General features: G+C 47.4%; 1 long non-coding RNA gene and 1 pseudogene across 1 annotated transcript; one reads left to right on the forward strand and one right to left on the reverse strand.

Annotated features, from left to right (window-relative positions):
• LOC119951582 overlaps window positions 1-12,212 on the forward strand; it is a 60,640-nt pseudogene that overhangs the window by 36,048 nt on the left and 12,380 nt on the right.
• On the reverse strand, window positions 7,577-12,072 carry LOC119951864. The gene is made up of 3 exons (XR_005457686.1): window positions 11,798-12,072; window positions 11,204-11,333; window positions 7,577-7,787 (listed from the first exon to the last, which is right to left on the reverse strand). It is a non-coding gene; the product is annotated as an uncharacterized LOC119951864 (long non-coding RNA).

The raw sequence follows: 12,212 nt of genomic DNA on the forward strand, positions 1-12,212 counted from the left end.
TCACCCAAATGGATTCACCTTATCCTCCATAGCACCGATGTCATCCCTTACTATTGCCCGGATGTCATCCTTAAATAACGAGCAACACCACCTCCCTTACCATCCACTCTGTCCTTCCGAATAGTTTGATACCCTCGGATATTTAACTCCCAGTCGTGACCATCCTTTAACCATGTTTCAGTAATGGCCACTAAATCATAGTCATTTACGATGATTTGTGCCACCAACTCATTTACTTTATTCCGAATAATACGAGCATTCAGGTAAAGTACACTTATGTTGGTTTTTTTACCTCTGTTTTGAATCTAACATCTCCAGTTTATTCCTTTTGTTATTACTGGGCCTATTCACTGTGCTCCCCTCAGTCACTGTACCTTGTACTGTCGCCCTTATGGATTTCTGACTATGTCTTCTCTGCCTTGCACTTTTCCCCTTACTTCCTTTTGTTTCTGTCCCTGTTTTACTACCTTCCAACTTCCAGCATTGGTTCCCATCCCCCTGCCACATTAGTTTAAACCCTCCCCAACAGCTCTAGAAAACACCCCCCCTAGGACATCGGTTCCAGTCCTGCCCAAGTGCAGACCGTCCGGTTTGAGTAGTGAGTGGAGAAATAGCAAACGGGACCGGGATCCTTAAAATTCACGGAAGGAAAGGATATTCAAACCACCTTTTGGAAAGTGGCCAGTGACAAAAGGCTCCTCGAGGGATCCATTGTGTCAAAGGGGGGGAGGGGGATATGAGTTCTGGAAGACGTTAGTGTGGAAATATTAGTTTTCGAAGAAGTCCTTTGGAAATATTGAATTTTTGAAGAAGTCAGTGAAATGTAAGTTTTCAAAGAAGTCAGTATGGAAACAGAGTTTAAGAAAAAGTCAGTGTGGAAATTTGAGTTTTAAAAGAAGTCAGTGTGAACATTTGTGCTGTGGATAGTCTGGGATTATCCTCAACACAATCAGAGACTAGTGAGTCTTGGGATATGAGGTTTTAGACGTCAGTGTGAAAGTCGGTGCCCTGGGAGCACCTTAATGTTAGAAGTTAGGAAAAAGAGGTCAGCATTTCCAGTCTGGTGAGTTTCCAGTCTCCTTCCAAAGGGATATGATGGGAGCTTTTGGGGATCAAGCAATAGATAAAGATGACAGATATATATTGGGGAGATATGTCTTCTGCGTTTCAACAAAAAAGCTAAATTATCAATTTGAAAAAATTGGGTAATGGTTAGTTTTATTCAATATAAAGTTAAAAGTTAGTTTGCAGACTTTAATCAACTCGTTCAGAGCTGGCAGTGGGGAAAAAGCGAACTCGGTCAGGAATCGGCGGAGCGGGGAGAAACGGCACAGTGGAGTGGCGGGAACCACTCCGGCTTCGGGCCGCCCCAAAGGTGCGGAATCCTCCACACCATCAGGGGCTAGGATGGCGCCGGAGTGGTTTGCACCCCGCCGGCCAGCGGGGAAGGCCTTTGGGAGTCCGCTGGCCAGCACGGGTCCGCACATACGCGGGAATGACGTCATCCCCGCGCATGCGCAGGGGGGTTCACCTTCGCGCCGGCCATTGCGGAGGCATACACAGCCGGAACGTAGGAGTAGTGGCCCCACGGCACAGGCCCGCCCGTGGATCAGTGGGCCCAGACCGCAGGGCCAAGCCACCGTCGGGGCACTTCCCGGGGCCAGATCCCCTCGCGCCCCCCAAGAACCAGGAGCCTGCCTGCGCCGCCAGGTCCCGCCGGTAAGGGATCAACTACAATTTACGCCGGCGGGACCGGTATAGAATGGGCGGGAGTTTGGCGCATAGCGGGCCGGAGAATCGCCGGGGGTGGGGGGGGGGGGGGCGCTGCCAGCGGCCGCCGACCGGCACGGCGCGAATGCTGCTCCCGCCAAATCCCCAGTGCCGGAGAATTCGGCAGCCGGCAGGGGCGGGATTCATGCCGACCCCCAGCGATTCTCCCACCCGGCGTGGGGGTCGGAGAATCCCGCCCTTGCTATGTTGCTGATTGCGTGTTTGTGTGTGTGATTTTTCCTTGTCTGTGAATCTATCTGGTGCTTGTGTCACTAAGGTAACCCTCTGGTCTTGATTTGTTAATCATTTCAAAGTTGCTTGTTTAATGTATGTATGTAGTTGCCTTCCTTCCTCAGCTTGTTCCCCAATGAGACTGCCTTCACAACTAGCAGGTTGACGACTGAAGCCTTTTTTTCCTCTCGTGATTTGCAGTGAGTGTCCTTTCCAGTCCCCCTCCCCCCATCAATTGAAGTGAGTGCAGTTCAAAACCTGCATCCAGATCTCGACTGCAGAAGAGGCCCTTCAGCCCATCAGAGTCTACACCGAAGCATGAAAGACGCCTGACCTGCCTACCCAATCCCATTTGCCAGCACTTGGCCCTTAAATGTTATAACAGGCCAAGTATTCATCCAGATACTTTTTAAAGGATGTGAGGCAACCCACCTCTCCTACCCTCCCTGGCAGTGCATTCCAGACTGTCACCACCCTCTGGGTAAAAATGTTTTTCATTGAATCTCCCTAAGCCTCTTGCCCCTCACCTTGAACTTCTGTCCCCTCGTAGCTGACCTTTTAACTAAAGGGAACAGCTGTTCCTTATCCACCCTGTCCATGCCACTCATAATTTTGTACACTTTGATCAGGTCATAGAATCGCTACAGTGCAGAAGGAGGCCATTCAGTCCATCGATTCTGCACTGGCCCTTTGAAAGAGCACCCTACCTAGGCCCAATTCCCCACCTTGAGGCAATTTAGCATGGCCAATCCATCTAACCTGCACATCTTTGGACTGTGAGAGGAAACCGGAGCACGCGGAGGAAACCGATGCAGACACAGGGAGAACGTGCAAACTCCAGTCAAACCCAGGTCTCTGGTGCTGTGTGGCAACGGTGCTAACCACTGTGCAATCATGCCACCCTTCAGTCTTTTCTGCTCCAATGAAAACAACCCAATCCTATCCAACCTCTGTTCACAACTTAAATGTTCCATCCCAGGCAACATCCTGGTGCATCTCCTCTGCCCCCCTCCAGTACAATCACATTCTTCCTATAATGTGGCGACCAGAATTGCACACAGTACTCCAGCTGTGGGCTCACCAAACTTCTATACAACTCCAACATGACCTCCCTGCTTTTGTAATCTATGCCCCAATTAATAAAAGCGAGTGTCCCATAGGCCACTTTCACCACCCTATTCACCTTCCCTCCTGCCTTCAGACATCTGTGGACAAACACACCAATGTCCCCTTGTTCCTCGGAACTTCCCACTGTCAGGCCATTCAGTAAATGCTTCCTTGTCAAATTTCTACTTCCAAAGTGTATCACCTCACACTTCAGGGTTCAATTCCATCTCCTTTTTTCTGCCCATTTGACCATCCCGTCTGTATCTTCCTGTAACCCAAGATACTCAACCTCACTGTTAACCACCCGGCCAATCTTTGTGTCATCTGCAAAACTACTGATCTTACCCCCCAACATCTATGTTGTTTATCTAAATGATGAACAATAGGGGACCCGGCACAGATCTCTGTGGTACGTCACTGGACACTGGCTTCCAGTGACTGAAGGAGCCATCTGTCATCACCCTTGGTCTCCTACAGGCAAGTTGTTATACCGTCAATTCACTGCGAGACTGTGAGAATGAGTGAATACAAGGCTTTATTATCCAGGAACTCACCTACCAGTGTCTGCTGTGCAAATGAGTGCCACCCATAGGTGGCCGGTCTATATATCACCCTGGGGAGGGCGGAGCCAGAGGCGGAGCCCACCGGGGTTCCAGTACAGTACCTGGAAGTAGACCGTATTATCATTTCCAGGTCATAGGTCACAGCACTATACAGACAGTTCATACTTAGGTGAATACATTCACCACACAAGTCAATTTTGAATCCACCTTATCAAGTTACCCTGTATCCCATGTGCATTTGCCTTTTTAATAAGTCTCCTATGTGGGACCTTGTCAAAGGCTTTGCTGAAATCCATATAAATGGCATCAACTGCACTACCCTCATCTATACACTTGGTCACATGCTCAAAAAATGTAATCAAATTTGTTAGGCATAACCCCCTCTGACAAAGTCATGCTGACTAATCCTGATCAATCCTTGCCTCTCCAAGTGGAAATAGATTCTTTCATTCAGAATTTTTGCCAACAGTTTCTCTACCATTGATGTGAGACTCACTGCTCTGTAGTTCCCTGGCTTATCTCTACAATCGTTCTTCAACAGTAGGACCATATTAGCTGTTCCCCAGTCCTCTGTGGCCAGAGAGGAGTTAAATATTTGGGGCAGAGTCCCTGCAACCTCCTCCCTTCCCTCCCACAGAATCCTGGAACATACATCATCTGCATATGGAGATTTCTCCACTTTTATGCCTGCCAACACCTCCAATACCTTGTCATTCCCTATTTGCTCAAGAACCTCACAGTCTCTCTCCCCGAGTTCCACATCTACCTCCTCATTCTCTTGGGTGAAGACAGATGTGAAGAATTTGTTCAACATCCTGCCAATATCCTCTGGCTCCACCCACAGATTCCCCCGTCCCGAATGGGCCCTACTCTTTCCCCGATTATTGATTATATTTACAGAATATCTTGGGATTTTCCCTACATTTACCAGCCAGAACTTTCTCATATCCCCTCTTTGCTCTCCCAATCGCTTTCTTAAACTCCATCCTGCACTTTCTGTACTCCACTACTGCCTTTATTGATTGTTCCCCTTGTACTTGCTAAAAGGCTCTCTTTTCCTTCTCATCTTATCCTGAATGTCTCTGGCCATCCATGGTTCTCTGTACTTGTTACTCCTTCCTATCACCCTCGAGGGAACATGTTGGGCCTATCACCCTCGAGGGAACGTGTTGGGCCTATACCCTCGCCATTTCCTTTTTGAATGCCCCAGTGCTCTTCTGTCGATTTCCCCACAAGTAACTCTTGCCCTCCCTTGGCTTTATTTTACTCAAATCTACTCTCCCCCAATACACAACTTTTGCAACTTGTCCATTTTATTTTGTACCATGTTGTGGTCGCTAGCACTAAAATGCTCCCCCACCAACACATCAACCACCTGCCGGCTTCATTCCCCAGAATTAGGTCCAGCACGGCACCATCCCTTGATAGACCCTCTACATATTGAGCTAAAAGGTTCTCCTGCAGACATTTTCAGAACTCTACTCCATCTGCTTGTTAGGTGGATTGGAAATTCTGAATTCTCTCTGTGTACCTGAACAGGAGCAGGAATGTGGCAACTAGGGGATTTTCACAGTAACGTCATTGCAGTGTTAATGTAAGCCTACTTGTGACATTAATAAAAATTATCTAAACTCTTAACATGATGACTATTCCAATTAATGTTGGGAAAAGTTGAAATCACCTAATATAATGACCCTATTATTATTTTTACACACCTCCACACATATTTGCTCCTCAATTTCCCGCTGACTATCTGGGGGTCTATAATAAACACCCAGCAATATGACTGTCCTTTTTCTCAAGTACTATGGATGAGGCTGCTTGTTGGCAGTTCTTAGCTGAAGTTCTGACCTTAATTCCTGACTGTATGAATCATACCACATCTGATTCTATCTATTTTTATATTCGAGCTAGTTTCCCTCATACTCTACTTCCTTCCGACCTCTTTATTATCTTTTTGGTCATTTTTTGCTGCTTCTTAAAATCGGTCCCACCTTTGACCGAACACAAACCTTTTCAGATTTGTACAGCTCTTTCAGTTTAATCCTTTACTTCCTTCTTTCATAATAATCTCTATTATTGTCACAAGTAGGTTTACATTAACACTGCAATGAAGTTATGGTGAAAAGCCCCGAGTCGCCACAGTCCGGCACCTGTTCAGGTACACGGAGGGAGAATTCAGAATGTCCAATTTCACCTAACAAGCACATCTTTCGGGACTTGTGGGAGGACATCAGAGGACCTGGAGGAAACCCACACAGACATGGGGAGAGTGTGCACCCATTGATGATGCATCCTTCCCAAAGAGACAAATGTATTTATTTTAGATCTGCTGTAGTGGTACAAAAAACATTTGCTTTGCACGATAAAATAAATGTCTTTCCATCAGCTTTTGAAGATAATTTCAGTGGAAATGTGCTCTCCCAGGCTCAATGATCATCAGCCCACTGGAAGCAAAGTCATGGCCAGTCCAGCAGAAAGAAACCCTCCGACCCTTCCCCTTCACCAAGTGTCAGAATGAACATGGTTCAGTCCTGATGTGATTAACAGCAGCAAGAACAGCAGAATCCAATCCCAGTCATCGCTTGTGAACTCGCTGGTGTCTCAGCAGGTCTGATGACTGATTGAATCCTTTCCCACACACTGAGCAGGTGAATGGCCTCTCTCCAGTGTGAACTCTCTGGTGTACTCGCAGTGTGGATAACTGAGTAAATCCCTTCCCACAGTCAGAGCAGGTGAAGGGCCTCTCCCCAGTGTGAACTCTCTGGTGTCCTCGCAGTGTGGATAACTGAGTAAATCCCTTCCCACAGTCAGAGCAGGTGAAGGGCCTCTCCCCAGTGTGAACTCTCTGGTGTCCTCGCAGTGTGGATAACTGAGTAAATCCCTTCCCACAGTCAGAGCAGGTGAAGGGCCTCTCCCCAGTGTGAACTCTCTGGTGTGTCTGCAGGCTGGATAACCGAGAGAATTTCTGCCCACAGTCAGAGCAGATGAATGGCCTCTCCCCAGTGTGAACTTGCTGGTGTGTCTGCAGGATGGATAACTGAGTGAATCCCCGTCCACACACTGAGCAGGTGAAGAGCCTCCCCCCAGTGTGAACTCGCTGATGTTTCCCGAGGGCGGATGAATCACTGAATCGTTTCCCACATTGAGAGCATGTAAATGGCTTTTCCCCAGTGTGAACTCGCTGGTGTGTTTGCAGGTGGGATAACCGAGAGAATTCCTTTCCACAATCAGAGCAGGTGAATGGCCTCTCCCCAGTGTGAAGTCGGTGGTGTGTCTGCAGATTGAATAAGTGAGTGAATCGCTTCCCACACTGTAAGCAGGTGAATGGCCTCTCCCCAGTGTGAACTCGCTGGTGTCTCCGCAGGCTGAATGAGTGAGTGAATCTCTTCCCACACTGAGAGCAGGTGAACGGTTTCTCCCCAGTGTGAACCCGCTGGTGTGACTTCAGGCTGGATAACTGAGTGAATCTTTTCCCACACTCAGAGCAGGTGAATGGCGTGATCCCAGTGTGAACTCCATGGTGTGAGTTCAGGCTGGATAACTGAGTGAATCTCTTCCCAAACTGAGAACAGGTAAACAGCCTCTCCCCAGTGTTAATTCGCTGATGTCTCTGCAGGTGGGATAACTGAGTGAATCCCTTCTCACACTGAGAGCAGGTGAATGGCTTCTCCCCAGTGTGAATGCGTCGATGAATCTCCAGCTCTGATGGGGCTCTGTATCCCTTCCCACAGTCCCCACATTTCCACAGCTTCTCCATGTTTTGGATCTCCTCGTGTCTCTCCACGTCAGACAATCAGTTGAAGCCTCGTCCACACACAGAACATGTGTACGGTCTCTCCCCGCTGTGAATGGTGTGATGTTTTTCAGGCTGTGTAACTGGTTAAAGCTCTTTCAGTGCTCTGGAACACTCTCACTCGGGTGTGTGTGTCTTGGTGCTTTTCCAGTCACACTGATGTTTAAAATCTTTTAAAGTTGACAAATCAGGGAAACATTTCTCGTTCCAGATTCAAAGGCCGACGATATTCAGGACCGAATGAACCGAGTGACTCGGTCAGATCTTGATGTGACGTTCGGTTTCAGATTTCTGTCTGTAAATCCTCACTGTCAAATATCCTGGACAAGGAGTTAACAAAAGACATCACTGTCAGTACAGGATAAGAATTCAGAACAGACAATTGTAGTTTCTCTGAAATATTCTTTCCTCTCTCATTCCCCAAAAGGTGTAAATCTCCATCCCACACACTCTCCCTCCATTCTCACTCTGCTGTATCTAATATTCACCCTCCCAATTCTCCTGAAGGTGCTGATTCAGGCTGATTCACAGATCCCTGCTCACTGCTTCCTATCAGATCTCTGGTGGCTGTATGTTGGAGAAGGTCACACACTAGGTAGCACCACCAGGATGGTTGGTTTTTTCCGTCCTTTTTGCCCGTTTCCCGGGGAATTTGGGTGAACAAACTTGGGTCAAGCTGAAGGTTCAGTGAACCTGTCGACAAAATCATGCTGAAAATTTCAAAAAGGTCTGGTGGGAGAGGAAACCCTTCGACGGATTTGGTGGGTCCATGTGGCTCACCAGGAGGGAGGATGGTGGCGTTGACTCCAGTGGGTGCAGCCGTTCCTATCACGGTGGATATGCTGGTGGGACTACTGGCCTCGGAGTTTGAGAAGCAGGTTGGGAAGTACTTTGAGAAACAAGGGCAAGCTCTGCCAACATCTCTAATGGAAAGGATCCTTTTACTTGCCGGATCGGAGGAGGGTAACACGTCTGGAATCAATGGGCGGATCCTTTCAGAAGAAGTAAGCTCAGTGGATGGAGTGAAAGTGAAGTGGGAGGAGGATGTGGGGCCGGTAGGAGATGATGGGGTGGGGAGTGAAGTCCTTGGCAGGGTGAACTCCACGTCCGAGTGCGAGACTGGGCTTGGTCCAGCTCAAGGTCGTGTTTAGGGGACCCCTAACCAAGGAGAGGATGAGCAGTTTTTCCCCGGATGTGGACAATAGGTGTGAGCGGTGTTCCGGAGGTCCGGCCAACCACACACATGTCCTGGTCCTGTCCCAAACTAGTCAGCTTTCAGGTCTCCTTCTTTATCACCATGTCACTGATTATCAATATCGAACAGGAGCCCTGCCCTTTGGTTTCCATATTTGGGCTGTCAGACTCGCTGGAGCTGCAGACAGGGGAGCGGAGGCAGATGTCCTTGCCTTCCCCTCGTTGATCGCCCGGCGGCAAGTCCTGCTCGGGTGGAGGTCTCCAACCCCACCAAGTGCCCCACCATGGCGAGAGGATCTAATGGAATTTTTATACTGAAAAGGTTAAATACACCGTGAGGGGATCAGTCAAGAGTTTTACTCAAGGTAGTGGCCTTTATTACTTACTTCAAGGAGCTGGTCACTGTGTTGCTGTGGCTGGGTGGGGGGATTGGGAGGTGGGCGGGGGGGGGGGGGGGGTGGAGTTGTCTTGTGTCAGATTGTGTTTTATTTCTTTTTTTCTTGTTGGATGTTTTGGGGGTTTTATACAAAAGATTTTGGAAAACTGAGAAACCTTAATATAAACATTTTATTTTTAAAGCAGAGATGGTCAATCATTTCCAAATGGAATTGGATGGGCAATGCAGGGTTGCAGAATGGGAAAATGTTATTTTTAAAGCAGAGATGGTCAATAATTTCTAAATGAAATTGGATGGGCAATGCAGGGTTGCAGAATGTGACCCACTCAACACTGACAGAATTACTCAACAGAGTTGGCATCGACTTGAAACGTCCAATGGACTCCTCGTCTTCTGTTATAAATCTGACTGGAAATATATAACGTAGCTACAGGACTACATTACAAAACCAGAATAATCAATGTACATTATTGCAGAACAATCAACAATGTAACTAATCTATGCCATAAAACACCAGACATCTCTCTGTCCTCATAGAATCAGAGTTTTACAGCAGAGCAAAAAGCCCTTCAGCCCATCATTTCAGCATCAGCTACTAAGTACCTATCTATTCTCATCCCATTTCCCACCACTTGGTCCACAGCCTTGCATGCTATGGCCTATCAAATGCTCTCTGCTCTTATATTCTATACCGTAGCTAATAGAAGCAAGAATCCCACAACCTGATGGACTGAATGGCCTAATTCTGCTCCTGTGACTATACTCTTATATCCCCTTGTGACCACCTTATCTACCTGTCCTGTCTTCAGGGACCTATGGACAGGCACACCAAGGTCCCTCTGGTCCTCTATGCTTCCTGGGGTCCGACCAGTCATTGTATATTCCCTTGCCGAGTTAGTCCTCACAAAATTCATTACCTCACACTTTTCAGAGTTAAATTCCATTTGCCACTGTTCTGCCCATCTAACCAGCCCGCAACATCATCCTGTAATGTAAGGCTTTCCTCCTCACTATTTCCCACACCACCAATTTCTGTGTCATCTGCAAACGTACTTACTTCCTACATTCACACCCGATCATTAATGTACACGACAAAAACAAGGGACCCAGTACTGATCCCATCGCAACATCACTGGACACAGACTTCCAGTGACAAAGACAACCTTCGACCATCACCCTCTGCCTCCTGCCACAAAGCCAATTTTGGATTCAATTTGAGAAATTACTCTGTATCCCCAGGGCTTTTGTCTTCCTGATTAGTCTTCCGTGTCAGACTTTATCAAAAGGCTCAAAGAAGTCCACTTAAACTGCATTAACTGTACAGCCTTCATCTCCTAGTCACCTCCTCAAAAAATTCAAATCAAATTTGAAAGACCTGATCTCCCTCTGACAAAACCATCTTGACTATCCTTGATCAATTCTGCCCCACAGACTTTTTTCCAATAGTTTACCGACCACTGATGTTAGACTAAAATCCAAATCCAAACCAAATCCTACCAACTGTCCTGGCTTGAGACAGCTCATGCCTCTTTAACCTGTGATTCTCCCTCTCCCCAGTTACTCCATCTGGACTTGCAGACTTAATTACCTGCAAAGACTCATATTCAAAGCATCATATTGCATCTTTGACTTTGTCTATATATATGTTTCTGGAACCCACCTCTTCATTCACCTGAGGAAGGAGTGATTCTAAGTCAGGGGTGGGCAAACTACGGCCCGTGGGCCGCATGCGGCCCGCCAAAGGTCTTTATGCGGCCCAACAAGTCATAAAAAAAATTTTTTTTTTTTAAATTTTTTTTTTTAAAAGGTTAATGGGGGGGGGGCTGTTGGGTTACTGGTATAGGGTGGATACGTTGACTTGAGTAGGGTGATCATTGCTCGGCACAACATCGAGGGCCGAAGGGCCTGTTCTGTGCTGTACTGTTCTATGTTCTATATGAGGCGCCCAGAATCATAACCGGGTGAAGTAATTATTTTACTTAATATACTATGCGGCCCTTTAAAATTGTGAATTTCTGAATGTGGCCCTTGCACGGAAAAGTTTGCCCACCCCTGTTCTAAGTGATTCTACCTCCGAAAGCTAGTGATTCTAAACAAATCTGTTGGACTTTAACTTGGTGTTGTAAGACTTCTTACTGTGCTCACCCCAGTCCAACGCCGGCATCTCCACACACTGAAGTTAGACTCACTGGTCTGTAATTTCCTGGCATTTTCTTAATTCTCTTCTTGAATAATGGTGCCACATTATCTGTCCTCCTGTCCTCTAGCTCTGCTCCTGTGACCAGAGAAGATTTGAAAATTGTCAGATCCTCTTCAATCTCCTCCCTTGCCTCCCACGGAGGCCTGGGGATTTAAATAAGTCAACAATTAAATAAGTCAACAATTGAAGGTCAGGGGTGACACGGTGACAGTGGACCGCATTGCTGCCTCACAGCGCTGAGGTCCCAGCTTCGATCCTGGCCTCAGGTCACTAGACATGTGGGGTTTGCACATTATCCCCATGTCTGCGTGGGTGTTGCCCTCACAGCCCAAAGATGTGTAGGGTAGGTGAATTGGCCATGCCAAATTGCCCCTTAAGTGGAATAAAGAAATAATTGGATACTTTAAATTGATTTTTTTGAAAGCAATTGAAGGACAGAATTTGAAAAGAAATGGAAAGGGGACGAAAAGAAAGTGTTTTACTCACAGATGTTGGAGACAGGAGGCAGTTTCAGTCTGTGAAGTTCAATCTTCACTGACAGAGAAGCAGCAGCTTTGCTGGGCAGACAACGGAGGAAGCTCCCTGCAGCCATTAACACAAAGTCCGGATCCTGATTTGCTGGCGGGCCAGCGTATTTCCGGTCCTCCCCAGGTTGCCATTGTTCTTTTAGCCAATAGGAGATGGATTCGGGCCCCACGTGAGGGTAGGCGGGGCTTTCACCGCCGGACGCACTGAACTGGTTTCCAATCCGCAGCATTTTGTTTGTCCCAAACTGACAACGAACACCCCTCCATTCCTGTCTCGTCACAACGCAGGCCTGTATGAATCAGCCAATAGGAATCACTCTGAAGCTCAAGCTGTCACTTCCATATTGTGACGTCACAAGATGTCCATGTCCTGCCGCAATCAGCCAATAGGAATCACTGCTCCATAGACTGAGGTCCGGAACAGGAA

The sequence above is a fragment of the Scyliorhinus canicula genome, chromosome 17 (genome assembly GCF_902713615.1).
Source record: "Scyliorhinus canicula chromosome 17, sScyCan1.1, whole genome shotgun sequence".
In the NCBI taxonomy this organism is placed as follows: Eukaryota; Metazoa; Chordata; class Chondrichthyes; order Carcharhiniformes; family Scyliorhinidae; genus Scyliorhinus; species Scyliorhinus canicula.